General features: G+C 39.4%; 1 protein-coding gene and 1 pseudogene across 1 annotated transcript in view; both read right to left on the reverse strand.

The window, feature by feature from the left end:
- Positions 1-26,403, reverse strand: part of LOC122450481 (fatty acid desaturase 2-like protein FADS2B) — a 914,319-nt gene that overhangs the window by 617,205 nt on the left and 270,711 nt on the right. The window lies entirely within an intron of this gene.
- Positions 8,394-9,326, reverse strand: LOC122449983 (annotated as a pseudogene).

Below are 26,403 nucleotides of genomic sequence, written 5' to 3' on the forward strand. Positions count from 1 at the left end.
ACAGATCAGGATGCATGAGACAAGTGCTTGGGCCTTGTGCACTGGGAAGACCCAGAGGAATCGGGTGGAGAGGGAGGTGGGAGGGGGGATCGGGATGGGGAATATGTGTAACTCTATGGCTGATTCATATTAATGTATGACAAAACCCACTGCAATGTTGTGAAGTAATTAGCCTCCAACTAATAAAAAAAAATAAAAAAAACAATAAAAAAAATTAAATACTTTAATACTGATAAATGACAAAAAATAAATAAAATAAACCACAAACCGATGATCTATGTTATATATTGCAAAAGAGATAGAATTCTTTACTGATTTTCTGATTTCAAGAATAGATTCTCTTGGTGTCAAGATTCTATCCTTGGTGTCTGGGATGGCCTTGTCATTTGTTTAGGTCAACAATTTATAGCAAATACTATATGTCAAGCCTGGGTCTCAAGAGGCTTTGTATCTTTCTTTTCTTACTTTTGAAATGCTACTACTATGTAAACCAGTGATCAGTGCAAAGAAATAGAGGAAAGCAATAGAATGGGAAAGATTAGAGATCTCTTCAAGAAAATTAGAGATACCAAGGGAACATTTCATGCAAAGATGGGCTCAATAAAAGACAGAAATGGTATGAACCTAACAGAAGCAGAAGATATTAAGAAGAGGTTGCAAGAATACACAGAAGAGCTATGTAGACATAGCTCAGACATCCTGGAATGCGAAGTCAAGTGGGCCTTAGGAAATATCACAATGAACAAAGCTAGTGGAGATGATGGAATTCCAGCTGAGCTATTTCAAATCCTAAAAGATGGTGCTGTGAAAGTGCTATACTCAATATGTCAGCAAATTTGGAAAACTCAGCAGTGGCCACAGGACTGGAAAAGATCAGTTTCATTGCAATCCCAAAGAAAGGCAATGCCAAAGAATGCTGAAACTACCACACAATTACACTGATCTCATACACTAGTATAAGCAAGGTGAAAAGACAGCCCTCAGAAGGAGAGAAAATAATAGCAAACGAAACAACAGACAAAGGATTAATCTCAAAAATATACAAGCAATCCCTGCAGCTCAATTCCTGAAAAATAAATGACCCAATCAAAAAATGGGACAAAGAACTAAACAAACATTTCTCTGAAGAAGACATACAGATGGCTAACAAACACATGAAAAGATGCTCAACATCACTCATTATCAGAGAAATGCAAATCAAAACCACAACGAGGTACCATTACATGCCAGTCAGGATAGCTGCTATCCAAAAGTCTACAAGCAATAAATGCTGGAGAGGGTGTGGAGAAAAGGGAACCCTCTTACACTGTTGGTGGGAATGCAAACTAGTACAGCCACTATGGAGAACAGTGTGGAGATTCCTTAAAAAACTGGAAATAGAACTGCCATATGACCCAGCAATCCCACTTCTGGGCATACACACTGAGGAAACCAGATCTGAAAGAGACACGTGCACCCCAATGTTCATCACAGCACTGTTTATAATAGCCAGGACATGGAAGCAACCTAGAAGCCCATCAGCAGATGAATGGATAAGGAAGCTGTGGTACATATACACAATGGAATATTACTCAGCCATTGAAAAGAATTCATTTGAATCAGTTCTAATGAGATGGATGAAACTGGAGTCCATTATACAGAGTGAAGTAAGCCAGAAAGATAAAGACCAATACCGTATACTAATGCATATATATGGAATTTAAAAAGATGGTAATGATAACCCTATATGCAAAACAGAAAAAGAGACACAGATGTACAGAACAGACTTTTGGACTCTGTGGGAGAAGGCGAGGGTGGGACGTTCTGAGAGAATAGCACTGAAACAAGTGTACTATCAAGGGTGAAACAGATCACCAGCCCTGTTTGGATGCATGAGACAAGTGCTCAGGGCTGGTGCACTGGGAAGACCCAGAGGGATCAGATGGGGATGGAGGCAGGAGGGGGGGGATCAGGATGGGGAACACATGTAAATCCATGGCTGATTCATGTCAATGTATGGCAAAAACCAATACAATATTGTAAAGTAATTAGCCTCCAACTAATAAAAATAAATGGGGGAAGAAAAAAAAAGACCCTAGTGCTGGGAAAGGTTGAAGGTGGGAGGAGATAAAGATGACATAGGATGAGATGTTTGGATGGCATCACTGACTCAATGGACATACGTTTGAGGAAACTCCAGGAGTTGGGAGGCCTGGCATGCTAGAGTCCATGGGATTGCAAAGCGTCAGACATGGCTGAGTGACTGAACTAAACTGAACCATGTAAATAAACCTGGGTTAGCATTCTGAATAATGAGACATCTGACTGCATTCTCTTTTTGACTCTAGCTGACACTAAGCTGGACCCCAGATATGTGAGTGGGTCCATTCTTCCTCATCTAGCTGTCACTGAGTTAGCACCTGTGTGCAGGCATATCAGCCTGCCTAGCTCTGAGAAGACAGGGCTGGTGTAGGCAGCCTTGCAAAACCACCAGGTTGGACTGTCACCTGAGTTCAAATCCTGATTTCATCCCTTGATAGCTCTGCAATCTTGGGAAAGTACTTAACAGCCACCATCCCACATCTCTATACCTTTTAAAAGCTAGGAAAATGTCAGTGTTCTAGATTAAATGAGTAGCCCAGGTTGTGGACAAAAATTAAACCCAGTAGAAGCTAATTTTATTCTAAGAAAGAATAATAATATCTGACTTATAAAACCTGAGTGTAAGGAAAATTAAATAATGAAAGCCATTTTTTTTTTCAAGAAGACAGTAATATTTAGACTGGTGATGTCCTTCAGAATTTTTTTTAATATTTTGAGTAAGTATCTTTGTTACCTATTTGAATGTAATTTGACAAAGGAGCATCACGTTCAGAGTGCAAAGCTCACTGGCCTTGGATGAAGGAGTCCTGTGATAGGGACAGGGTCTGACACTTACCATTTGTGTGATTTTTTAAAAATTGAGATTTAATAGACATAATGACATAATGCCTGTACAATTTTAAGAGAGTCACCTGTCCTCTCTGGAACACAAGTTTATCACATGAAGAAATGTATTTGTTCCATTTCTAGCACCAACTTTCTGTGATTCCCATTTATTAAAACCTCTTATAACCTCTATAAAATCTGTCATAACTATAAGAACATGTAACCTTGCCTGCAATGATACAGTGTGCAGAAAAGATTAACAACCCTTATGCTATGCATGTTTCTTTGTAGACATTAAGTGTATCATCATCTTTGCTTAAGTGAGAGATGAAATATATCCTTATTTTAACATGAAGATTTACATTGTCATACTTCTTTCTATAATAATCAATCATGTGAACTTGTGTACATTCCTTAATTTCTTTATCAGGAAAATAATTAACTGCTCTTAATTTTTGGAAGGTTAGACCTCTTTGAAAACCTAACAAAAGCAATGTATGTTCACCCCAACCTCCAAAACTGCATGTATGTTTAAACAAACAAAATTTTAGAGGGTTCAAGAATCCCTATAAATCTACCCATAGATTTGGGGTCATTATTCTAAATTAAAAATTCTACCTGTAAAAGGGACTTCCCTGGTAGCTCAGGTGGTAAAGAATCTGCCTGCCATGCAAGAGACCCGGATTCAATCCCTGGGTCAGGAAGATCCTCTGAAGAAGGGAAGTCAACCCATACTAATATTCTTGCCTGAGTAACTCCATGGACAGAGGAGTCTGGCAGGCCACAGTCTATGAGGTCAGAAAGAGTCAGACAGGACTGAATGACTCACACACACACACACACACACACACACACACAGAGTAAAAGATACCTAATGCTAACATTCTATACTCCTAAGAGATGAGTAACAAAATAATTCAAACTTCAGAAGTTTGCAGTTGAATTCCTAACCTTCAGTCCTCCAAAGTGATCTCTCTGTTCATTTGTTATATCAGGTAACAAACTCTATTCTTCTAGCTTCTCACACTACAAGTTTGGAATCAATCTACTCTTTTTTCCCTCCTATTTCCTCTTCAAACTTCCCCCTGAAGTTTGCACCTAAAAAATGAGCACCAAGAAGTTAAAATATTACACCTATAGTTGAGTCAACACAGAGTATCAGAATCACTAGACCTTGTATGTCCTCTTGTTTTCTCCACTGTGTAAAAGAATATGTGGTGAGTCAGCATAACTATCAGAGTGAATTTTAATTCTAGATGAGAGTTATGTATATCATTAATGGACCTCTGTTTAGAAGTGTGTGTGTGTGGCATAAGACAAACTTTGCACCTCTCTTCTGATTTCAACTGAGGTCGAGTGAAACTGTAAGTCTCTCAGTTGTGTCCAACTCTTTGTGACCCATGGACTGTAGCTCTTCTGTCCATGGGACTATCCAGGCAAGACCACTGGAATGGGTAACCATTCTTTTCCAGGGGATCTTCCCAACCCAGGGATAAAACTCAGGTCTCCTGAATTGCACACAGATTCCTTACTGTCTGTGCTACCAGGAAAGACCAACTGAGGTCAAAGAGAAGCCAAATCACTTAACTGCCTCTGATCTGAGATGCTTACCTTTGACCAGAAGGACACACCTGGGAGTGATATTCTTTTTTGTCTCCTCTAAAGTTTTAGCCTTTGTTAGACCTGACACATTTATTTCTTCAGTAGCCCTTTGGGATCCCTTCCACACAGAAGCCCAGATATATGTACCATAGTCTCCAAAGACATAATTAGAGTTCATTTGAAGTATGGGGATAATGTGTTAATTAGGATATAACAATATGATGAGTACTTTATTAAAAATTGGCTCTTTAAATGGATCTAAGTCACAATCTTACTATTAAATATATCTGATAATTGAAACTCTCCAAATTGTATTAATTAGACTTCTCCAAAATGAATCATGCAATACATAATTTTCTTCTTTGCCATATGCTCTTCTCTCTGTGAAGGCTGCACTTCCTTTTCTCATTCATCAGACAATTCCTACTCGTCTTTGTTATTATGGCTTGAATTGTATCCCTCCAAAACTCTTTTGTTGGAGCCCTAACCTCCCCTGGCTTACTAACTCAGAATATAACTGTATTTGTAGATGGTAGTGATAGTCATGTCTGGCTCTGTGTGACCCCATGGACTGTAGCCCGGCCGGCTTCTCAGTCCATGGGATTTCCCGGGCAAGAATACTGAAGTGGGTTGCCATTTCCTTCCCCAGGGGATCTTCCCAACTTAAGGATTGGACCTGCATCTCCTGCATTTCAGGCAGGGTCTTTACTGCTGAGCCACCAGGGAAGTAGGTAGGGCCTTAAGAGACATGGTTAAGTTAAAATGAGGTGACTAGGATAAGCCTTAATCCAATATGTCAGTCAGTCAGTCAGTCAGTTCAGTCACTCAGTCATGTCCAAATCTTTGCTGCCCCAAGGACTGAAGCACCCAGGCCTTCCTGTGCATCACCATCTCCTGGAGTCTTCTCAGACAAATGTCCATTGAGTCCGTGAAGCCATCCAACCATCTCATCCTCTGTCGTTCCCTTCTCTTCCTGCCTTTAATCTTTCCCAGCAGTAGGGTCTTTTCAAATGAGTCACCTCTTCGCATCAGGTGGCCAAAATATTGGAGTTTCAGCTCCAACATCAGTCCTTCCAATGAACACTCAGGACTGATCTCCTTTAGGATGGGCTGGTTGGATCTCCTTGCAATCCAAGGGACTCTCAAGAGTCTTCTCCAACACCACAGTTCAAAAGCATCAATTCTTGATGACTGTGGCTTTGTAGTAGAGTCTGAAGTCAGGCAGGTTGATTCCTCCAGTTCCATTCTTCGACAGTATGGTACTGGCACAAAGACAGAAATATAGATCAATGGAACAGAATAGAAAACCCAGAGATAAATCCACGAACCTATGGACACCTTATCTTTGACAAAGGAGGCAAGGATATACAATGGAAAAAAGACAACCTCTTTAACAAGTGGTGCTGGGAAAACTGGTCAACCACTTGTAAAAGAATGAAACTAAAACACTTTCTAACACCATACACAAAAATAAACTCAAAATGGATTAAAGATCTAAATGTAAGACCAGAAACTATAAAACTCCTAGAGGAGAACATAGGCAAAACACTCTCCGACATAAATCACAGCAAGATCCTCTATGATCCACCTTCAAGAATATTGGAAATAAAAGCAAAACTAAACAAATGGGACCTAATGGAACTTAAAAGCTTTTGCACTACAAAGGAAACTATAAGTAAGGTGAAAAGACAGCCCTCAGATTGGGAGAAAATAATAGCAAATGAAGCAACAAAGGATTAATCTCAAAAATATACAAGCAACTCCTGCAACTCAATTCCAGAAAAATAAATGACCCAATCAAAAAATGGGACAAAGAACTAAACAGACATTTCTCCAAAGAAGATATACAGATGCCAACAAACACATGAAAAGATGCTCAACATCACTCATTATCAGAGAAATGCAAATCAAAACCACAGTGAGGTACCATTACACACCAGTCAGGATGGCTGCTATCCAAAAGTCTACAAGCAATAAATGCTGGAGAGGGTGTGGAGAAAAGGGAACCCTCTTACACTGTTGGCGGGAATGCAAACTAGTACAGCCACTATGGAGAACAGTGTGGAGATTCCTTAAAAAACTGGAAATAGAACTGCCATATGACCCAGCAATCCCACTTCTGGGCATACACACTGAGGAAACCAGATCTGAAAGAGACACGTGCACCCCAATGTTCATCGCAGCACTGTTTATAATAACCAGGACATGGAAGCAACCTAGATGCCCATCAGCAGATGAATGGATAAGGAAGCTGTGGTACATATACACCATGGAATATTACTCAGCCATTAAAAAGAATTCATTTGAACCAGTCCTAATGAGATGGATGAAGCTGGAGCCCATTATACAGAGTGAAGTAAGCCAGAAAGATAAAGAACATTACAGCATACTAACACATATATATGGAATTTAGAAAGATGGTAACGATAACCCTATATGCAAAACAGAAAAAGAGACACAGAAGTACAGAACAGACTTTTGAACTCTGTGGGAGAAGGTGAGGGTGGGATGTTTTAAAAGAGCAGCATGTATACTATCTATGGTGAAACAGATCACTAGCCCAGGAGGGATGCATGAGACAAGTGCTCGGGCCTGGTGCACTGGGAAGACCCAGAGGAATCGGGTGGAGAGGGAGGTGGGAGGGGGGATTGGGATGGGGAATACGTGTAAAGCTATGGCTGATTCATATCAATGTATGACAAAACCCACAAAAACAAAAAAAACAAAAGCATCAATTCTTTGGTGCTTACCTTTCTTTATAGTCCAACTCTCACATCCATACATGACTACTGGAAAAAAACATAGCTTTGACTCGACATTACTTTGTTGTCAAATGTAATGTCTCTGCTTTTTAATATGCTGTCTAGGTTGGTCATGACTTTTCTTTCAAGGAGCAAGGGTCTTTTGCTTTCATGGCTTTAAGTCTTATACTTGCTATACTCTTGTTCTTGATTCTCTAGTTTTTGGAGGAAATAATCCTTTATTGAAAACTCACAGTGAATCTAAGTAAAGATATTTGCTATCTTCTACATCTATTGCCAAAGAAATATATCATGGCAAACAAAGAAATAATTATCAGAATGAAAAATAAATTTATTTTAAGGGAATTTTGTGAGAGGTATTTTACTTGTGACCTCTTAACTCATTCTCCTAACAAATGGATCTTCAGAACCGAAAGTTCAAGGTTTGTACTTTTGTTTTCTCACCTGTGAGCTGCAAGATTTTAAGCAAGTAATTTAATCCATATAATCGTGACAATGATTCAATAATCAATTTTATTATTCCCTGGTAGTTCATCTGGTAAAGAATCCACCTGTGATGCAGGAGAACCTGCTTTGATTCCTGGGTCAGGAAGATCTGCTGGAGAAGGGTTAGGCTACCCACTTTAGTATTCTTGGGCTTCCCTTGTGGTTCAGCCAGTAAAGAATCCACCTGCAATGTGGGAGACCTGGGTTCCATCCCTGGCTCGAGAAGGTCCCGTGGAGAAGGGAACCTACCTTCTACCCACTCCAATATTCTTGCCTGGAGAATTCTTTGGACTGTATAGTCCATGAAGTCACAAAGAGTTGGGCAGGACTGAACGAATTTCATTTCACTTCATAGATTAAGATTTCATAGATTAAGATAGTATATATGCAGGCAACCATGAATACTGTTTTAGAAATCCAATCTCTCACAAAATTCTCAGAATCCAGCCACTTTATTTCAAAAGCATATTCACATACATTATTGTCAACTGAAAAAAAAATACAGGCTGGTATTTCCACATTATTTAATAATTTCTTTGTTTTCTTTTTTATTTATTTCTGAGACTGCAAGCTGTCATTAATGATGTAGAGATTAATCTGTAAAAAAAATTAAAAAATAAAAAAAACACTCTTTGTTTATGAAACTGCTTTCTCTATCATTTTCCTCAAGGCATCTTTAACATCTTTATTTCTTAAGCTATAGATCAAGGGATTCAACAAGGGAATCACCACTGTGTAGAACACAGACATCACTTTATCCCTCTCCAGGGCATAGCTCTTACTTGGCCAGGAGTAAATGAAGAGAACTGACCCATAGTACAAGGTGACAGCTGTCAGGTGAGAGCCGCAGGTGGAGAAGGCCTTCACGCGGCCTTGGGTGGAGCGGATCTTCAAGATGGCAGCGATGATGAAGAGATAGGAGGCAAGGGTAAACACAGTGGGAGTGATGACATTAGAGACAAGCAAGAAATAGAGCACAGCGTGGTAGCTTTCCTTCACATCACAGGCCAATTTGACAAGGGGAGGCAGATCACAAAAGAAATCATCAGTGACATTGTCCCCACGGAAGTTCAAGGTAAATGTTTCACTTGTGACGATGGTTGAGTTCACAAAGCCACCAAAATATGATGCTGCAACAAGACTGGCACATGACCTTGGAGACACGGCCTGGGAATAAAGCAAGGGGCTGGAGACGGCCACATAGCGGTCATGAGCCATGGCAGCCAACAGGTCACATTCAGTGTAGTCCATTCCAGCAGCAAAGAAGAATTGAGCTAGGCAGCCAGCAAAGGAGATGCGTTTGTCATCAGAGATGCAGGTCATCAGGATTTGGGGGGCATAGACAGAAGCATACCAGAGATCCAGGAATGACAGACTTCCAATGAAGAAATACATGGGTACATGGAGTCGAGAATCAGAACAGATCAGAGAAATCAGGGTGATGTTCCCTAAAAGACTGATGATATAAATGATCAGGAAGATGTAAAAGAGAACTCTCTATAACCACGGGTCTGTCGTAAATCCTAAAAGTATGAACTCCTTCACTATGGTAAAATTTTTCTCATCCATTGATTTTGGGTTTCTATGGTTCTTTTCTGTAAATGGATTAATAAATATGCCATAATTTAAGATATCAGTATATCACCCACTCACAACTGGTCACCTAATCTGAGACAGAGGAGGCAAGAATACACAATGGGAAAAAGATAGTCTCTTCTATAAGTGGTACTGGGAAAACTGAACAGCTACATGGGGGAAAAAAATGAAATCAGAGCAATTTCTAACAGTATACACAAAAATAAACTCAAAAAGGATTATATCTAAATGTAAGACCAGATACTATAAAACTTAGAGGAAAATATAGGCAGAACATGATCTGACATAGATCACAATAAGATTATTTTTGATCCACCTACTAGAGTAATGAAAATAAAAGCAAAAATAAACATAATGGGACTTAAGCAAACTTAATAGCTTTTGCACAGCAAAAGAAACCATAAACAAAACAAAATAACCCACAGAAAGGGGAAAAAAAAAAAACAACATTGGCCAATGAACCAACTGACAAAGGATTTATCTCTAAATACACAGCTTATGTAGTTTGATATTAAAACAAACAAAAACCTCAATCAAAAAATCAGAGGAAGGTCTACACAGACATTTCTCCAAAGAAGACTTATAAATGACCAACAGGCAAGGAAATTATGCCCAGCATAGCTAATTATCAGAGAAATTCAAATAAAAACTACAAGAAGATATCTCCTCTCGCCAGTCAGAATAGCCCGCATCGAAAATTCTATGAACAATAAATGCTGGAGAGAGAGAGACAGTGTGGAAAAAAGGAAACCCTCCTACACCATTGATGGGAATGTAAATTGGTATGACCGCCATGGAGAACAGTAAAGTTAAAGTGAAGTCGCTTAGCCATGCCCGACTTTTTGCGACCCCATGGACTGTAGCCCACCAGTCTCCTCCGTCCATGGGATTATCCAGGCAAGAATACTGGAGTGGGTTGCCATTTCCTTCTCCAGGGAATCTTCCCGACCCAGGGATTGAACCCAGGTCTCCGGCATTGCAGGCAGACGCTTTAACCTCTAAGCCACCAGGGAAGCACCAGGCAGAACACTAAAGAGTTTCCTTAAAAACCCGTGAAAATAGAACTCCCAGGTGACCCAGAAATTCCTCTCCTGAGCATATCCCTGGAGAAAACCATGATTCCCAACTCATGGCTGCACTGTTTATGGAGGAGCGGACAAAGAAAATGTAGTACAGAAATACAGTGGACTATTGTTATTGTTATTTTTATTTTAGTTGCTAAGTTGTGTTCAACTCATTTGCAAGCCCATGGGACTATAGCCCACCAGGCCCCTCTGTCCATGGGATTTCCCAGGCAAGTATACTGGAGTGTGTTGCTATTTCCTTCTCCAAGGGATCTTCCCAACCTAGCAATCAAACCTGCATCCCCTGCTTGGCAGTCAGATTCTTTACCACACAGTCACCTGGGAAGTCCACAATGGAATATTACTCAGCCATTAAAAAGAACAAAATAATTCTATTTGCAGTGACATGGATGGACCCAGAGATTGTCGATTGTCGTAAAGAGTGAAGAATGTCAGACAAAGACAAATATCATCTGATATTGCTTATATGAAATATATTTAAAGATAGTACAAATGAACCTGTTTACAAAACAGAAATAGAGTCATAGATGTAGAAAACAAACGTTGAAATCAAAAGGGAAAGGGTGGGGAGAGGAATAAATTGGGAGATTGGGATTGCCATATACACACTACTATGTATAAAATAGATAACTAGTAAGAACCTCGTGTATGGCAAAGGGAACTCTACTCAATACCCTATAGTGACCTATATGGGAAGAGATTTTTTTTTTTTAATCTATATATGTATATGTATAATTGTTTCACTTTGCTATGCATGAAAAACTATCACATTGTAAATCAACTGTACTCCAATAAAAACTTATGAAAAGATAATATATCATCATATGCCATTTTAAATCATGGAAATTCAGCAATTGATACATATATGCTATTACTTTTAAGACATGTTTATGCTGAACTGTATATCATTTTTTGATACCTAGGAAACCATTGTATGCTGCCTTGAAAGAGCAGACGAACATAACATAGTGTGTGCCACCTCATATTTTAATCTAATTTTCCTCCTTTTGAGAAAGCATGGTTCTTTTCCCCTCTGCACCTAGGGTGATTTGGGGCCAAGTACGCAATTTTCTTTTTTTTTTAAGCAATTTAAAGAAATGCTTTGTTTTCCTCCTCAGGTACTTGAATTCTTTTGTCATTTTCCAGATAGTCACATGGAGAAACATACTTTATTATTCTAACTATATTTTGCATTCTCTTTGGAAGTGCATTTTGCTTTAACTTCCTTGAAGGCAATACTTATATTCTATTCAAGTTTTTACTCCACAAAGCAAAGAATGATGAAATAGAAAATGTGTGATTTAAATTAAAAAATCAATTAACTTAGATACTAGGAATCTGAGACCATAGATAACTGTATGACCCTTCTATGCATCCAGAAGGGAAGTGAAAAGATTCATCAAAGAAAAACTATGTTCATAATGTGGCTTGGATTTCCCATAGAATTGACATTAAAAAAAAAAAAAAACCAAAAACAACTGGATGAACAAATTATTTCGGTACTATGAGACATTGAATAATGGTCCATAAATACAACCAGATTTTAATTCCTCGTGTTTCCCTGGTAGTCCAGCTGATAAAGAGTCTGCCTGCAATGCAGGAGACCCTGGCTCGATTCTGAATCTGTGAATGTTATTCTAGATGAGAAAAAGTTATTAAAATTAAGAAACTTGAGATAGGGAGATTATCTGTGCATGCGTCCTAAGTCGTTTCAGTCATGTCCAATTTTTTACGACCCTATGGACCATAGCCAGCTAGGTTCCTCTGTCCATGGCATTTCCCAAGAATGGGTTGCCATTTCCTCCTCCAGGGGATTTTCCCCACCCAGGGATTGAACCCAAGTCTCCTGCAGCTTCTGCATTGTAGGCTGATTCTTTACTGCTGAGTCATCTGGGAAGCCCAAAACAATCACAAACATCCTTATATAATGGAGGAAGACAGAGACTTGAGTACAGACTCTAGAGTAAGAGGCAATGTGACTGCAGAGACAGAGACAGTAGTGATGCAACCTCAAGGAAAGCCAGCAGCCACAGAAAGTCAGAGAGGCAAGGACTGGACTTTCCACTAGACCATCTAGACGGAGTGTTGGCCCTGCCAACACTTTGATTTTGGACTGATTATACTGTTTGGACTTCTGATTTCCAGAAATTAGGAGAAAATAAATTTTTGCGGTTTTAAGCCACCATGTTTGTGGTAATTTGATATAGCAGCAATAGGAAACTAATAAAGATATTCACAGAAGAAAACATCTAACACTCTTTTTTCCTTTAAGGTAGAAGCAGGAGCCTGGACTCTTGACAGCAATAGAGGAAGCATCATCTCTGCTTGCCTACGCTACAACCCATAGAGCCCTTAGTTCAATGTACCACAATAAAAAAAACAGCTAACTTATATTTGTCAGTGTTCTAAATTGGCAAGAGACATAAAGTTTTTGTTAATGAGTCCAAGGCTCTGAAAATATATTAGGGAGAAATTTCATCTTGGCCACCTTGCTAAGCCACAAACTTAAAATTGAGATAGCAAGTAAAATTTTGCTCTTTTGGAATCATACATAAAATGATTGTTGTTTAGTTGCTAAGTCATGTCTCACTCTTTTACAACCCCATGGGCTATAGCCTGCCAGGCTCCTCTGTCCATGGGATTTCCCAGGCAAGAAGACTGGAGTGGGTTGCCATTTCCTTCTCCAGAGTATCTTCCCAACCCCAGGTTTGAACCTGCATCTCCTGCATTGGCAGACAGATTCATACCTAAGATATGGTAAGAATCTAAAATTATATTATTTAAAACAAATATGAAAGCTATAGACTTTGTCAAAATAGAAATTCTTCACAATAAGAAAAGAGGGTTGTAATAAGAGACATTTAATTTATTTTTGAATTTCAGTGCTGTCAGGTGGAAAGATTATTTTTAACAGAACATATCCCTGAAAACAGTTTAAGACCAAGAACCAAGAGACCTGGGTTCTGATCTCAATTAGCTGCTGCCAATTTTAAATAACAGAGGCTTCCCCACTGGCTCAGCAGTTAAAGAATCCATCTGCAATGCAGGAGCTATGGCAGGAGCCACAGGTTCAATTCCTGGGTCAGGAAGATCCCCTGGAGAAGAAAATGGCAACCCACTCCAGTATTCTTGCCTAGAAAATCCCATGTACAGAGGAGCCTGGTGGACTACAGTCCATGGGGTCACAAAAGACATAACTTAGCAAATAAACTATTTTAAATAATATTAACAATTATATTTTTTCACTTACCTTAGTTCAGTGAATTTTATGAGAGCACAGATGTGAGAAAGCACTTTGAGAACTAGAAGTTAAAACTACAAATTACATCTTTTTTGATTTCTTGATGTTTTTCATCTTTGCAATCTGTCCTTCAGTTATATTTGGTTTACCTCCAAAGGATTTTCAATAGCAACCTTGCTATTAATATCATGTATTTCCCATGCATAAATGTCCCACTCTTTAACATTTTGCTTTTGCACAAACTGAGCAATTGCTAGGACTGTTTTCAGAATTACAGTTAGAAATAAAAGTTGCAGGAGACATTTCTTCCCTAAACTTTCCTATTTTCTTCTACCATTATTAAGACATAAAATAGACACAAGTGTGAATGTCTGCATACATGAATATATATACAAATGCTTTCATACACAAAAATAAAAGGTTTGGCAGTGGCTTAGGGTTAGACATAAAACCCAGGTAAATAATATAAAGTAGGAAAATGTGAAATGGAAAAACAAGTGCTGGACATAAATGGCAAGGATAAAGCTTGCTACACACTTAACAAGTCCCACCTACTGCTCTGTGCAGACCATAAGTTTGGCTCAAAACTTTCTGGAAGCCCATGTATACAATTAGTACTGTTCAACACTTCTAATGCTGCTTCACAGGTGGCTCAGCAGTAAAGAATCCACCTTCTAATGCGGGAGACACAGGAGATATGAGTTGGATCCCTGGGTGGGGAAGATCCCCTGGAGGAGGAAATGGGAACCCACTCCAGTATTCTTGCCTGGGAAATCCCACGGACAGAAGAACCTGGAAGGCTACAGTCCATGGGGTAATAAAGAGTTGGATACAACTTAGTGACTAAATAACAGGAGTGTCCAACAAACAAACAAACTAACCCAAAAAAGGTGGGCAGCAATATTACCAATGGCAATATTACTATTCTTGATACTAACTTTGAAATCACTTCTCTCAAGGATCCTTGCAAAAAAAGAAAAAAATGAGTAAATGATAATGCATAATATAGTGTATTGAATGAAAGTGAAAGTTGCTCAGTTGTGTCCGACTCTTTGTGACCCCATGGACCCCATGGTCCCCATGGACCCCACGGACTCTATTGAATAGTAGACTGATAAATATAGACACAAAAAGAGCTTCTGTCGAGCTGCATTTGTTTGCCATTTATCCATAGGCTGCATGCTTTGATTCAAGGGATACTGAGAAAGTTTCTCCCCGAAAAACATGTCTCCTCCTCCTCACCTCTCAAACATCTCCCTGCACAGAAACCTTTCTAAAAGGCTGATGGTTGTAGGAGTGCTCATCCGAAATGAGTTGATCTCTTTGTAATCTCCCAGTCCTGTCCAGGACTATTGCATTTTTCTATCTGTGTGGCTCAGTTTGACACTTTAATCAGACAGTTCTTGAGTTAGATATCAATTGTGATAGTAGCATAATATGAAAGATAGACGTAGGTATAGATACAAATCACTATAGGCAGATAGGTATGGATGACAACGATGGATACACAGATAAATGATAGGTTATTGCACTCCTTCTCCTTGCAGGGGGCCTAAGTCGCTTCAGTCATGTCCGACTCTTTGTGACCCTATGGACTATTCAAGCTCCTCTGTCCATGGGATTCTCCAGGCAAGAACACCTGAGCAGACTGCCTTTTCCGATTCCAGGGGATCTTCCCGACCCCAGATATCAAGCCCAGGTCTCCTTTGTCTCTTGTACTGGCATGCAGGTTCTTTATTGCTAGCACCGCCTGGAAAGCCCGATATAGAAACAGAAGCATGATAAGGTCATGATTATACTGACCCATTTTAATTTTTCTACATATTGACTTACTCTAAGGACTGAGACATTCTGTTCTCAGTGAGACATGGGTCACGCCGGCTACAGAGTGTTGATGAGAATGAAAACATCCATTAAGAACGCATCCACCTGTTTGTTTGACTGAAAGAGAAAGTAAGGCCCGAAGAAAAGATATTTGGAAACATTTTATTAATAGCTTCCTTCACTAAATGTAATTATAGGAGATAAAGCAAAATCTCTTCCATGAGGCAGAATTTTGTTATGGTTTGATTACATTTAACACAGGTTTGTCCATATTATGATTTACTGAACTTTTCCCTCGGTTAAATTAAACTAAATTAATTAAACACAGTACTTACTTCATGAAAATAAGTTACTCCATTTGAATTTCACCCTGGTCCAGAATTTCCCACATTACATTATAATAAAAAAAGTGCTTTTTACTCATTTCAAAGGAATTATCTTTCCAGTGATAACAGGATGGGGAGAACTTATAAGCCTGAGCACTCCTTTGGGATATGTTGCTAGAAGCAGAGGACTTTGTGCTACTCTGGTGCCAAGTGTCCAATTATAATGCTCACTATCTTTCTGGAATGAAATGGGAGAGATCATTCATCATCAATATAATTGATTCAATTACCTTGAAAAACATTTTTGATTGCTAAGTTTAACTAATGCATTTGAAATAAGAGAAAAACTTGCAGAAAGGAATAACCAACACCATAGGCTAGCAAGGTAGATGCTCAGGAATTATTTATAGTCCATAATGATGATAATAATAATGATAATTAAAATAATAATGATAGAGTTTTTGTTCTTAAACATGTTGATGATTACCTTATTTGCACATTTTATAAACATTTAAATTGAGACAGAATTTGAGAAATTGAGATTGAGAGACAGAACCAGAGTCATATGGTTAAGGCAAACCTCATCTCCTCATCAGCCCTTATTTATATTTATTCAATCAAAACAGAATTGGAAGAAAACCCTAGGTACCCAGAACTGAGTTGGATGCTGACTGTAAGGATATAAGATCCTAAGTGAGCTTAGTAACAGCTATTAGGCAAGCTCAGGATAGAGATAATCTAAGTGTGAACCCCAGGCCTACTACTCACCAGTCATGTGACCAAGAGCAATGCACCTAAACCCACCAAGCCTCAGGTTCCCTATCCATAAAATGAAAATAACTTTCCTTTCTCATAAAATCATTGTGAAGATTAAATGAAATGACACATACAGAAAGTTTTAATACATTTCAATAAAAATTAATAAGACAATGAAAAGAAGAAAAGAGAGATACAGTACCTGTCCTTGTGGAACTTATACCCTCATTTCAGAGGTAGTCGGAACTTGTATACATTTATACTTATATGACTAAGTTGGGAAGAAAAATAACAACATGTCATGAGACTGCATCAGATCTAACATGATGTGGAATCAGAGGAGACTTATCTGAGGAGATGACATTTGACTTAAGAGCAGAAGGATAGTAATTGGAACTCTCTAGTCAAAGTGGGTGATAGTCGAGGGGGTGGCAGCTTCAAGGAGGATAGGGAGAACAGTCCTGCAAAGGCAGTAGTTGAGAAAAAGTGCTGTAGATTCCAGGAGGTGCAGGAAGTTCATGTGGAAGAATCCAAGAGAGTTAGAACAGAACTGAATCAGGCATGAGAGGTGGGCAAGGCCTGACAGCATAGAGACTGGTATCCATCCCTGGGTCAGGGAGATCCTGTGGCGGAGGAAATGGTAACCCACTCCAGTATTCTTGCCTGGGAAATCCCATGGACAGAGGAGCCTGGCGGGCTACAGTCCACGGGGTGGCAGAAGAACCAGACACACCTAGACACTAAACAACAACAGTCAATGTTAATGATGCTGGAATATATTCAAAGTGTAGTGATGAGGAGCCATTTATGAGTTTTAGTCAGATGCATGGTGTGGTCAAATAACATCTTAAATAAAACTCTCTTTATATGGGACTTGATGATGAAAATTTTGAGCACCCAAATATCTCTGAAATTTCCTTGTTTTTAGAAATCCACTTTCCTTTCTCTCAGGAGGGAAAAAATATTTTAATGACTGTCTAGGGTAGTCTACAGGACAGGAGACATCTATATCTTTTCAATCCTTGCCTTTAACACTCATCTTTGCTTCTAGGTCCTAAAGAGAGTTTCAAACACAACCCAGATGGGGAGTACAAGGACTTCTCTGGGAACACACAGGTACATACCTGAGGGTTGGTTGGATTATATTAATTGTCATAAGCAGAGTCTGAGGAGTATTTAGGGAATAGATACTATGGGAGGTGGACAAATGTGAATAACCCATAAAGTAACATCAACAGATCCCTATCATCAGTACAGTTGAGATGTAAGACAAGAAAAAGACAACTAGCTAAAATCTTATGAAAACATTGCCAAGAGGACCATGAAGATATAAAAAAGGATATACTGAAATTTTATTGTAGACATTGTGAAAGAAAAAAAAAAGAGAAGTCTTAATTGAAGGGTTACTCTTTTTCATATAAAAGAATTTCAATTGAGGGACTGAATCATAATTATGAAAACAATCATCACTGGAAGCAATCATTTGAAAAGCAATAATTTGTCCTTTTGAAAGGTTGTAGCTGAACGATAAGATGCGGGATCCTTGGCCTCCGAAGGAGATGAATTCAATCCAGGGCCAGAGATGAGGCTGGATCGCGCAGAGCTTTTGTGTAATAAAGTTTTATTAAAGTATAAAGGAGATAGAGAAAGCTTCTGACATAGGCATCAGAAGGGGGCAAAAGAGTACCCCCCTCCTTGTCTTTAGCTGTATGTTATGTAGTCACTCACAGTCTGTTAATGAAAAGAAAGGAATGTCATAAAATTTAGAATGGTACCAGATAATTCATCCCTGGCCATAAAACGATTGACTTGAATCTTGTAGAAGGGCAGAATACCAACAAATAGTTTCATTTACATAGATTAGGGAACAATATCTGAGTAAGTAGGTTAGGCCGGTTTTGTTGGAACCAACTTGAAGATAGAGTCTGGGGTAGATTAACATAGCTTAAGACAACATTTCCATAAAAAAAGAAATGTATTGGTTAACTCAAGGTTTGAGAGTAGTTAGCTTCAGGTGAAACCAGGTATCATGGCAACACAGCATTTTAAGAGAAACCTCCTTTTAAATTTGTATAGAGAAGAAAAAATATCGCTGTTTTTTTTTCCTCCTGCAGCTTAAGAGAGATAAAAATGTCTGGCACTTGCAGCCTCTTTCCTCCGTTTGGAGACCCCTGGCCTTCCTGTCTGTTACCCTCTCACTTTCATATATATATATTTAGAGACACTTACATTCCTTGAAATAAAGGAAGCTAGATAATCACCACACCCATCTGCTTTTCTGAGAATACAAGAAACTCCATTATTAGCTCACTCTACAGTTAGGGAAGGATCCCATGACTTTGGCCAATTGAGTAAAAACAAAAGTAAGATGCACCAATTTTATTTCTGGCTATAAAACCCTATGCACAGTCATTCACAGTCTATCTTTCAGTTCAGTTTATTTCAGTTCAGTTCCTCAGTTGTGTCTGACTCTTTGAGACCCCATGGACAGCAGTACACCAGGCCTCCCTGTCCATCACCAACTCCTTGAGTTTACTCAAACTCGCGCCCACTGAGTCAGTGATACCATCCAACCGTCTCATCCTCTGTCATCCCCTTCTTCTCTCGCCTTCAATCTTTCCCAGTATCAGGGTCATTTAAAATGAGTCAGTTCTTCGCATCAGGCGGCAGAAGTATTGGAGTTTCAGCTTCAGCATCAGTCCTTCTAATGAACACCCAGGACTGATCTCCTTTAGGATGGACTGGTTGGATCTCCTTGCAGTCCAAGGGACTCTCAAGAGTCTTCTCCAACACCACAGTTCAAAAGCATCAATTCTTCAGCACTCAGCTTTCTTTATAGTCCAACTCTCACATCCATACATGACTACAGGAAAAATAATAACTTTGACTAGATGGAACTCTGTCGGCAGAGTAACATCTCTTGTTTTTAATATGCTGTCTAGGTTGGTCGTGACTTTTCTTTCAATGAGCAAGGATCTTTTAATTTCATGGCTGCAGTCACCATCTGTAGTGATTTTGGAGCCCCCCCCAAAATGAAGTCTCTCACTGTTTCCATTGTTTCCCCATCTATTTGCCATGAAGTGATGGGACCAGATGCCATGATCTTAGTTTTCTGAATGTTGAGCTTTAGGCCAACTTTTTCAGTTTCCTCTTTCACTTTCATCAAGAGGCTCTTTAGTTCTTTGCTTTCTGCCATAAGTGTGGTGTCATCTGCATATCTGAGTTATTGATATTTCTCCCAGCAATCTTAATTCCAGATTGTGTTTCATCCATCCCAGCGTTTCTCATGATGTACTCTGTAAATAAGTTAAATAAGCAGGGTGACAATATACAGCCTTGATGTACTCCTTTTCCTATTTGGAACCAGTCTGTTGTTGTATATTCAGTTCTAACTGTTGCTTCCTGACCTGCATACAGATTTCTCAGAAGGCAAGTCAGGTGATCTTCTATTCCCATCTCTTGAAGAATTTTACATAGTTTCCTGTGATCCACACAGTTAAAGGCTTTGGCATAGTCAATAAAGCAGTAGATGATTTTTCTGGAACTCTCTTGTTTTTTTGATGATCCAATGAATGTTGGAAATTTGATCTCTGGTTCCTCTGCCTTTTCTAAAACCAGCTTGAACATCTGGAAGATCACGGTTCACTTACTGTTGAAGCCTGGCTTGGAGAATCTAGAGCACTACTTTGCTAGCACGTGAGATGAGTAAAATTGTATGGTAGCTTGAGCATTCTTTGGCATTGCTTTTCCTTGGGATTGGAATGAAACTGTCCTTTTCCAGTCTTGTGGCCACTGTTTAGTTTTCTAAATGTGCTGGCATATTGAGTGCAGCACTTTCACAGCATCATTTTTTAGGATTTGAAATAACTCAACTGGAATTCCATCACCTCCACTAGCTTTCTTCATAGTGATGTTTCCTAAGGCCCACTAGACTTCGCATTCCAGAATATCTGGCTCTAGGTGATTTATCACACCATTGTGGTTATCTGGGTCATGAAGACCTTTTTTGTACAGTTCTTCTCTGTATTCTTGCCACCTCTTCTTAATATCTTCTGCTTCTATTAGGTCCATACCATTTCTGTCCTTTATTGTGCCCATCTATGCATGAAATGTTCCCTTGGTATCTCTAATTTTCATCAAGAGATCTCTAGTCTTTCCCATTCTATTGTTTTCCTCTATTTCTTTGCACTGATCACCGAGGAAGGCTTTCTTATGTCTCTTTGCTATTCCTTGGAACTCTGCATTCAAATAGGATTATCTTTCCTTTTCTCCTTTGCCTTTAGCTTCTCTTCTTTTCAAAGCTATTTGCAAGGCCTCCTCTGACAACCAGTTTGCTTTTTTGCATTTCTTTTTCTTGGTGATGGTCTTGATCCCTACCTACTGTATAATGTTATGAACCTCTCTCCATATTTCTTCAGGCACTCTGTCTATCAAATCTAATTTCTTGAGTCTATTTGTCATTCCACAGTACAATCGTAAGGGATTTGATTTAAGTCATACCTGAATGGTCTAGTGGTTTTTCCTACTTTCAAAGGGCAAAGGTGAAGCCCCAGCAAGATGGCAGAAGGGGCAAAATTGTGTTTAGCATCAAACTCCATACCTGCCAGAGACACTCAATGGGCTCAAACATACCTTGTGCACACCAGGACCCAGAGCCCTCACAGAGACTGAGACAGAACTGTGCTGAGCGTCTCCTGTGGAGGTCCAGGTCAGCAGTGGCCTGCCACAGGGGCAGGGGCTCTCTTGGTGGAGGTCACCATTAACGCCACCATATGAGCCGCCAGAACTTACACAGGACTGGGAAACAGACTCTGGGAGGGCACAGACAGAACCTTGGGCACCAGGACCCAGGAGAAGGGAGCAGAAAACCCACAAGAGACTGACCCAGACTTTCTGGTGAGTGTCCAGGAGTCTCTGGCGGAGGCGTGGGTCGGTGGTGGTGCTGCAGAGTTGGGGGCACTGAGTGTAATAGTTCGTGCATGGGACCTTTTGAAGGAGGTCGCAATTATCTTCATCATGTCCACCATAGTTTGGCCTCAGGTCAAATAACAGGGTGGGAACACAGCCTCTCCCTTCAACAGAAAATCTTAAGATTTACTGAGCATGGCCCTGATTAGAACAAGACCCAGTGTCCCCCTCAGTCAGTCTTTCCCATCAGGAAATTTTATAAGCCTCTTATCCTTCTCCATCAGAGGGCAGACAGACTGAACACCACAATCACAGAAAACTGACCAATCTGATCACATGGACCACAGCCTTGTCTAACTCAATGAAACTTTGAGCCATGCTGTGGAGGATCACCCAAGATGGATGGGTCATGGTGGAGAGTTCTGACAAAACGTGGTCCACTGGAGAAGGGAAGGGCAAAGCACTTCAGTATTCTTGCCTTGAGAACCCCATGAATAGTATGGTCTATCTTTACCTTTTGCCAAACCATCTGTTGGTGATGGTGACCTCAAAAGCAGAAAAGAAACAGACCTGAGAGTCACTGACTATTGGGAAGATGATGCTTCCCAAGAGCTTGAACTGCAATGTAGTCTAGCCTACCCCCAACTCCAAAGGTTTTGGTCATTTATTTAAAAATCAAATAAATACACATGGAAACCCCAACAACTACAGAGGCATTGCAATTGTTTACAATTAAAAATGAACAAACACGCAGTTCCTGCTTTTAAGAAAGATCATTTAATCATGGAAAAGGTAATTCCAAGCAAGTTATTACAATACAATATCTCTTCCACAGAAGTATAATAACAAACAAACAAGCAAAAACTGTTAAAGAATTTTATCATGGGTACTTTTGTCAAATGAAAAAGAAAAAAAGGAAAATTAGCACCAGGTTTGATACCTTTATTCAAGGGAAAACAATCCATGAATGGGGGACTACAGTGCCTCACAGAAAGTGCAAACTCTTTCTTAGGGATTTTGGATAACAGCAAATTTTATAGAGTATTAGAAGCAGCAAACTCCAGCAGTTGGTGATAGGCAGGGAAGCCTGGTGTGCTGCCGTTCATGGGGTCTCAAAGAGCCAGACACAGCTGAGCAACTGAACTGACTGAGAAGCAGCAATGCAGAAAGAGGGCATGACTGGTGGGGTTTGCATATTTGACCTTGATGGGTCCAAGGGCAGGCTTCTCCAGGATGTGGCCCTCTGGCATGTAGCTTATTGTAAACTATCAGAACTTAAAAAGTCAGAATGATGAATATATGGTTTGGTCTTTTTATAGAACGTTTTAAAGTTTTCACCAAATTTATTTATTCATTCTTCTGAAGATTTTGTAGTTTCTTGTGTAAAACTACAGAAGAGATACTTTCATTACCAACTAATACTTTAAAGGATCTTGTCTTCAAGACTTTCCTAGTCTTTCAAGGTAAAATTGCTATATAAATACACATTCCTGGTTAGAAGAGAAATTGAAACTGAGAGTCTTTGAGTGTTGTTTTTTGGATAAGTTCACAGTTTATGCAATTCCTAGTAATTTCTCCAAGACTTTTAAATACCTCTTTCTGGCCTTTATCAGAGGACTGGTCACAGCAGGGAATAGAGGACTAAGGATTTCAGAGAAATTCAAGAGTAAACTTTTCCTTCATTTCAATCCATTCTCTGATCAACTTCCAGAGTAAACCTTGAAGATGTAAATCTGATCATGTTATGTCCTCATGATGGTATTGTGTCCATTTCTGTTGTTTTCAAGTCCAAACACCTTATATGGCTTCCAGTAAGCTTGGTGAGCTGATAACACTTATGGTTCATTTCCAGTTGCTCTCTCCAAACCATCCTAAGTTAATCCCTCTCAGCTTCTGTGCTAATCAGGCTCTCTCTTATTTTAGAGCTCAGAGTTGAGTTGCTTTGGGGCCTGGTAGATTAGATATACAAAGCTTCTGGTCAAGTGGGACACTTACCTGAACATAAAAGTTCAGTTATACTGACAGACACCCGAGGCAAAAGAGATTCCATCTGGGAATACTAATTTATTTCAAGTCTTTCCATTCAATTTTGCTGGGAAGCAAAATTTCTTTAAAAAAAAGAAAAAAGTCCATTTAAAATGTTAAGACGCAAGATCATTATCTCAAGAGAAGAAAGTTGTATTTGAAGAATATGAAGTAAAGGGGGCTTTCATCATTTTTCATCTTTATATTTCAGCATGACTCAATTCCTTTTAGTAGCAAGCAGGCATGAATTATTATATTACCTATGTCAATGAAAAATTAGTCAATCTGAGAAAGAAATGGAAAATTTTATTCAAGGCAAATTGACAATTATAACATCTCCAAAACCTCTGAGAACCCTTCTGCACATTAGAAGTCATTGTTGTTTGTAGTTCAGTCGCTAAGTTGTGTTCGACTCTTGGCAACCCCATTAACTGCAGCAAGAAGTCAAGGCACAGTTATAAAAGTCTTTTGATACAGAGGGGCATACATTAAATGATGGATTATTGACAGGCTGAAAAAAGTAAAAGTCACTCAGTCATGTCTGACTCTTTGTGACCTCATGGACTATACAGTCCATGGAATTCTCCAGGCCAGAATACTGGAGTGAGTAGTCTTTCCATTCTCCATGGGATCGTCCCAACACAGGGACTGGGCCAGGTCTCCTGCATTGCAGGAGGATTCTTTACCAACTGAGCAACCAGGGAAGCCCGTTGAAAGCTTATACAGTCCAAATTAAATATGCCCATAGCTCCTTACAAGATAAAGAAGCAAGGTTTTCTATTAATGAGTCGTTGATGCTGGGAGGGGATTGGTCTTTACGGCTGAGCACGTGTTTCTGTTGATGGGTCGTCGTGTAATGCTGATACAGTGCACAGCGCAGAGGAGAGAGGAGGCCAGAGGACATCAAAACGCTTTTTGTACCTCTAAATTTTTCTTGAGTCATCATAAAATATGAATTTTACTTCATTTCTATGTAATAGAACTTTAAAAAGATTTAATGTGGCTTTGCCAGTGTTTATAAATATATTGTACATAAATATTGACATTTTTATAATAATATACTTAAAACTTTTGCATTTTTATATTACCATTTATCCATATGTAGACAGCCAAACAATATATTCCAAACTGAGCTTACTAGGGAAATTTACTTTTCTTGAAGAACTTTTACCAAATGTGTGTGAAAGCAATACCACTGTTTATAGAGGAACCATATGTGCTCAGCAAGAAGCATCTTCCAGGGACTTCCCTGACTGCCCAGTGGTTATGACTTCATCTTCCAATGCAGGGGATGTGGGTTCAAACCCTGGTGAGAGAGCTAAGATCCCAAATATCTCATGGCCAAAAAAACAAACATAAAACAGAAGCAATATTGTGACAAATTCAATAAAGACTTTAAAAACAGTCCACATCAAAAGAAAAAAGCTCTTTAAAAAAGAAAGAAGAAAGGGCAAAGTAAAGGTAAAGGAGACCAAGTGTCATTATTTCCCTGAGTGCTCAAAACTATTTCCTTTCCTTTAAAACTTCATCAGAAAGTATCAGAAAACACTGGCTTTCTTTAAAAATAAATAAATAAAGGGTAAAATTCCTATGCTACTTTATTGTGATTTCTAAAATCCCACAAAAATACAATTATCTTCTTTTTTCTTTAATGGAAGGTTTTGGGGAAGGGTCATGAGTTAATGGATTATTAAAATGCTTAATATTCCCTTTCAGTGTGACAGCTATTGGAGCTTTTTCTCCTTCATTTCTCACTTCTGTCTTTCTTTCTGTCCTTTTTCTATGAACAGATATCACGGTACCCTAGAATCTATCAGGAGGACCAGGTTCTTGATAAAGTTGTGTGTTTACCTATGTGACCTTGAACACATCAATTTCCCCCTCTATTTTCTAGTCCCTTCATCTGACAAGGAACTCAGCCCATTCACCTCTAAGGTAGTTTTTGTATATAACATTTCTGTAAGTAAACAAATATGTGTATACATGTGCCTTGACCCTCAGCAGTCGGTAGCTAACTCTTCAGAGAACCTGACGGGAAAACGTCCACTTAAGCCGTTCTTTCTAGTGTGAGACTGACAGCTATGCCCTGCACCCTGGTTCTAACGTTTTGGAGTCCAATCCCATGGCAGCTTCTCTTGTCATCACCCATAGCATACTGACGGTAGCTCCTGCTGAGCTTTACAAGGGTGCTAATGACTCCCTAAACAATATGTTTCTTCAGTTCAGTTAGTTCAGTCACTCAGATATGTCTGACTCTTTGCAGTCCCGTGGACTGCAGCACACCAGGCCTCCCTGTCCATCACCAACTCCCAGAGTTTATTCAAACTCACGTCCATTGAGTCGGTGATGCCATCCAACCATCCCATCCTCTGTCATCACCTTCTCCTCCTGCCTTCAATCTTTCCCAGCATCAAGGTCTTTTCAAATGAGTCAGTTCTTTGCATCAGGTGGCCAAAATATTGGAGTTTCAACTTCAGCATCAGACCTTCTAATGAATACCTTGGGAAAGTGAATGTTCTTGAAGCCCTTGGAGAAGCCAGGTGAGAGGTGAGGAGGGTGATCTTTAGGCAGCAGTGGAGAAGATCACACCTAATAGGTTATTTACAATATTTCTGTCGTCCATCTTCAATATTATACTGGGTTGGTCTGACATTCTGATTTCAAATCCCAAATCCTTGCTTGGTGTTCCTGTGCCAATACAGTTAGCCATACTAAACTTAAAGTTCCGTTGTCCTTGGTCTCATGCTCTCAGAATCCATTCCTATAGATATTCTCCAGACTCCTGTCAACCTTGATTGGTGATGTCCTAAAATTCTAAGCAGATCAGATTTGGCATTTCACTATCTGGGCTATGTGAGTTTTGAAGTTTCACACCAAACACAGAG

This window comes from Cervus canadensis, chromosome 11 (genome assembly GCF_019320065.1).
Source record: "Cervus canadensis isolate Bull #8, Minnesota chromosome 11, ASM1932006v1, whole genome shotgun sequence".
Lineage (NCBI taxonomy): Eukaryota > Metazoa > Chordata > Mammalia > Artiodactyla > Cervidae > Cervus > Cervus canadensis.